General features: G+C 39.3%; 1 pseudogene; it reads right to left on the reverse strand.

Annotated features, from left to right (window-relative positions):
• Positions 1 to 4,114: 4,114 nt before the first annotated feature.
• LOC101097386 lies at positions 4,115 to 5,247 on the reverse strand (annotated as a pseudogene).
• Between the last annotated feature and the right edge of the window lie 360 nt (positions 5,248 to 5,607).

Consider the following 5,607-nt stretch of genomic DNA (forward strand, 5'->3'; position numbering starts at 1 on the left):
TAGCCTCTTGAGGCTTCCCCAGCTTCACACAACTTCAAACCCATTTTTTCCTTGCTCTGGATCTTCTCTAGTGCCGTGGCCATGGGTAACTTTAGGCTTTTAAGCATGTGGGACTATGGAGTCACCACTGACTCATTGACTATGGATCAGGCCCCAGTGGACAATTTTCCCCCTTTCTTACCTCGGGGGAGGCAGATATATTTCAGAAACTCCTGCACGATGGAACAATGGTAACAGGAGCCAACTCCATTAATCATTGTATTAGCTTTACCCGCTGTCCATAGTTCCATCCCCCATCCTTATTTCTGCTTTTGTGAATTACTTTTCTAAATAACCTACCTGTACAAAACCTTCCTCTTGGGTTTCTTTGTGGGAAACCTCAATGTTATTAAAAGTCTAAAATATTTCACTAACACAGGCATCTTTATCATAGTATTCCAGCTGTCCATCTAAAATGTGTGGTTTTACTTTGGCCCTGATAATGACACAAAGCAAAACTCATAATTCACTGAGACAATGGTGATTCTTTTGGTGGGGAGGGTGTATTCCTATCCACTTCTGAGTGAAAAGGCCTCAAAGAAGGAACAAGGACAAGAGGAAACAAATATCTTCCATTCAAGTTCAGATACCTTCAATTCAAATTCAAATGCCTTCCATTCAGATTTGCCCAATTTTCCATCACTTATTTAATACAATTAAGTCATGGTCACATGTCTTAGTCACAAACTTAAAATGAATATTGGAATTAGTTCTTGCTGAGACCTTATTTCAGAACAGGAAGGTTGAGTGTCTCTATAAGTAAGTAGCAAATAAATTTCATTATGGAAAACACAGGCAAATGCTATTTATACTAAAGCCAGAATTAACAAGTATTTCTATTCTGTTATTTTATCTTAGATGTTTTTAAGTAAAAGACAGAAAATATCATAATTAAGAGATTAAAAAAATAGACTGATACAAATGCTGTTAAGTGATAGAAATTTTTAGGATACAAGACAAATAATGTATTATTATAGGGATGTAGGTATGAAGTAAAAGTGATGGTCTTTTAAAATAAGATAGAGAAAACTGAAAAATTGAGCACCATTTACCCAAATAATTTCCACCATAATCATATCTGTCATTTTCTAAAATTGTCTCAGTTGTATTTTATCTATAATGGGATGTGGGAATCCAATTTTTGTGAATTCAGTCTTTAAAAAAATCTTCATGTCAGTGGAGATTTTGAGGTCCTGGATAAAAACTATTCAGTTACCTAAGCAAAAAATCGATACAAATAGTGTGTGTGTTGTGTGTTGTGTGTTGTGTGTGTGTAACATAGCAGTTGGCAAATATGGCCCATGGGCCAAATCCAGTATTTGTATGGCCCACAAACTAAAAATGAATTTTACAGGTGTTCATTTACAATGAATACTATAATAAAGAATATTAACTTTATTTTCTTTATTTGTTTTAAAGTTTTTATTTAAAAAGATTAAAGCTCTTCAGGCACAACTCCTTCCTAGCACACTTAGGGTTTGATGTGTCAAATGCAATACAGTTACAACCAATACATCAGGAAGGGATGGGAAACTCCTGATTTCATACTTAAAGAAAAAAAAGACCACTTCAAACAAAGTTAAAAAACATTTAAAAAACATTTCAGAGTAATTGCCAGCATAGTTGTCTTATATTGGCATTCCATTTCTAGCCACCTAATCACTGCACACACAGGATAGAGCTGAGAAATAGTGTCCCAATGCAAGGTACAGGATGAGGTAATTTGCAAGAACACAAAAGTTGCTACTTTGTAAATCCTTGCCCCACCCCCACTCACCTAATCGGGTCTTTTTTTTTTCCATGCTTCTGCACCGACTTCTTAAGTAACATTTTAAGAACCTCTACATATGTATTTTAAAAGGCATGCCAGTCTTCTGCATTCACCTTCAGTTTCTTGAAAGGTCTGATGTGTGTTAGCAGGTGCAGCTTCTATAACACTCCGCATCAGCCTCAGCCACACCTAGATTCTCTGAGCTACAAGGGTGGGATGTGGAGTCTTGATTTACAACCCCCTTCCCAACCTCAAAAGAATTCATTAGCCCTAAGTGTCCATTCATATCCCAAGCCAGTGCAAATATAATCACAAATTGCATCTCTGGAAAATCCCGTGCTTTTAGCTTCTGCACAAATTCAACATGGCACCTCCTGCAGCATTCTAGGGCATAGCCAGGTTAAGAACAGGAAATATCCACTGTAAGTGGCCAAAGGTAAGAAAAGCACCCTGCCACACAGTCAGAACATTTTCCCTGTGGTTGAGAAGCATTTTAAAAGGAGGTTTTAGCTTCCTCTAAAGTTTACCTTTATGTTCACTCAAGCTACCACCTTGATAACATTGCTAGAGCCAAGAAGGGTTATGTGTACCCATGACACCAGGTGAGAAAGGCTTATGAATCTATATAGGTAGAGGAATGGAATTAAGACTCCAGGCCTTAAAGTATGTTGGAAGAATTTTTCCCAGTTCCTATGGGCAGCTATGTTAATGAAATAGTGGCAGAAAATACAGAGCTGAAGGTTTTGCTATTATACTTGGAAAACTAAGCTTCACTTGGGAAAGCACCTGATAACCTTAGGTGGTTGAATTCCAGTGGAAAATCCACTGCGCGCGCACACACACACACACACACACACACACAGGAAAACTGGCCACTTCTCCATCCTCAAACCCTGCACTGCTGATACACAAAGTAAATGTGATGGCAAAGTTTCCTTAATCCATAGAGATGCTTTGGTTTGTTTCTTTTTAAAGGCTTTTCAACCCTGCCTGGTACCATGAGTTGAAGCAAGGGTGTATAAAAATGGGGGCCATGGGTGACCTCTACAAAACAGGACTCAAGCCCCTCAGAAGCTAATGTGAGACACCCACCCAGTGAGACCTTTACACAGGGATCTTACCCCTCATCTTGATAATACAACCAAACATGTCTTTACACCAAATAAGATTCTTTACACCAAAGAATTCCAACACTGAAATTTCACATATGGCTGACTTTCATATACGAAGGACAAAGTGTTCTATACATATGAACAGAAAGGGGAGGCAGGGCTGTGAGAAGAGTTTACAGTTTTCCCACAGTGACAGGGCTACCGTTTCAATTTCACTGGCGGTAGGGGCTCTGCTCCTACCTGTTAGATGCATTTACAAGACCATGGGCAGGCCTTCCCACTGGATGGCTGTGAGGGAAGGACGGAATAGGAGGAAATTAAGGTAGAAGGCTTAAAAGGAAACTCAGTGGGGTCACATCTCCCATCAGTTCTTAAAGCCTTGCTAACTTGAAATCTATGTAGACAATGATTCTTTTGTAAATTTATTTCTTTTGTAAAAAGCAAGAAGTTATGCCTAGTAACTAACAATTCAAAATAGCCAAGTCAGAAAAAACTGAAAAAGATTTTGCCTTCCCCCTCTTACCAGCTGAAGGGCATGTTGGGAAATGAAAGAGGACAGAACTAAGGTGAGGAGACTGGGAAGGAAGGCATTACACTTTTTAAGTAAACTGAAACTAAATTATAAATGAGTTGGAGTTAGGGTTAGGTCAATAAGACATGATTTCTACTGAACAGACAGATTTCTACTGAACAGGTCCTGTCTGCCCTTTGGGTAGATTTTCAACATCTCAGTGAAACTAAGACGTATTTCTAGTGGATTCACCAGGACAACCTCACCAAAGCACCTTTGGAGCACAGTGATATTGGCAGCATTACACTGCTCTTAGAGTTTGAGTCCCCCCTCCCCTCCTTCCTTCCCACCTCCCCTAAAGAAGCTACATTTTCGTAATCTCTGGAGAGGTGCCTAACTCCTTTAAGTGTGGGATGGTAGAGATACAACAGTAGACATGGGAAGAGATCTTTACTCAAATGCAGCCATGGGGGTTGAGGCTGTTTTATTGTTGTCCTTTAATGATGAGCAACTGAATGTAGAAGGGAAGAAAAAAATTTATGTATGAAATATTCCACCTGTAGGTAATTTTTTAGGGGATCCCTGAGTTATGAAAAGTTTGAGTTAAAAAAAAGAAAAGAAAATCAGCCTTTATAATTTTTTTTAAATGATTTGAACTGTTATAAATCCACAAGCAATGGTTCAGACATGATGCTTCTGAAGTATTTCACTCCTCCCTACCAGGCACAAGTTGCACCAAGAAGAGAATGGACTCCCCTGCCTCTGTTTAAGGATCAGGAGACAGTAGAGGTCAGTATTTCTAAGTGGCAGGAACAAACATCCCAAGGGGATGTTGGCAGCCACAATCACTGGTGAACCTGACAGGGGTCTGAGGGATGAAGGGGTTGGCACTGAAGAAATCCCTGATATCATATTGGCACTGCTGACAGAGATACTGCCACCTACCCCTCCTTCCCATGTGCTAGATGAGCCCATTCGTGCTTGGTCCTTCATAACAGTGTAGGAATAAGAGTGCTCTATGGCCTCTTTTGTGGTGAGCCATGACGGGAAGTCAGATTGTCAAAGCATTTCCAGGAAATCCAAGGCCTCAGAGCTGACAAGGTGCTGGTTTACACTGTGAACAAAGAATTCCTATTGCTTATAGGAGCATCTGCCCAACATACCATTGAAAGGTGTATCAAATTCCATGTTGCATTTGTCAATATGGTCATATAAGTCTTCTGATCTCAGAACCTTGGCTATCTTCAACAACTGATTGTAATTGTCACATCCATGGAAAAAATGGCTCCTTCCTTCCAGAAGATCATACTTGCCAGCATACAACCCAAGCTCCACATATCTGACTTATGTATAATTGTACATCTTATAGCCTACAGTAGCTCAAGACCTTTGAAGTATCAGGAAGTAATTTGGACATTATAACCTTAATCAGGATGGTAAAACTCAGCCAAACCCCAATGTATTAGCTACAGCTTTCTGGGCTCATGACCAGTCATGATATTATGGAACTTCATGTCTCTGTGCCTAATTCCTATGCTGTGAAGTGGAGTATCATACTCTAGGACTTTCAGAATCTCACACATGTAAAATCAAGAATCAGTCTGTTAACATCTGGTACAATTGCTTGAAGTGTGTGCTGTTCATGTGTTCAAAAACAGAGGCCCAGGGTCTTTTACAACACCTGTCAGTGTAATGATGTTGGGATTGACTCATAAATACTCCAAAATTTTTATTGCATGCTTGATTTTCTTTGTCTTTATTGGATTAAGAATTTTAACAACTTTTTCATTAATGTGTAATATTGATGTTGGCATGGACCCAACATGTCAGACAGGGTGGCCAACAAAGCTGGACTTGACGTTTGGGTTCAGAAGCCCCTGGGGGGCAAGACCTCATTTCAACATGTTTTCTTCACTCTGTGGTGGAAGCGGCAGTGGTGTTTCTGGAGGTTGGCTTTGAACATCAGTTAACTTTCCTTTTATTCCAAATCATTCTTTTATTAGTAGACATGTTTTACAAAAACTAACTCACATATATGCAAACAAACAAACAAATAAATAAAGTTTGTGGAAATTTATTTTCTCTCTTGTTACATAATAATACCGGCAGATAGCCTTGATTTTGCCTTCCCATTTTCAAAGCCTATTTCAAAGCCAAATATTTACTTCGGACCT

The sequence above is a fragment of the Felis catus genome, chromosome A3, assembly GCF_018350175.1.
Source record: "Felis catus isolate Fca126 chromosome A3, F.catus_Fca126_mat1.0, whole genome shotgun sequence".
NCBI lineage: Eukaryota > Metazoa > Chordata > Mammalia > Carnivora > Felidae > Felis > Felis catus.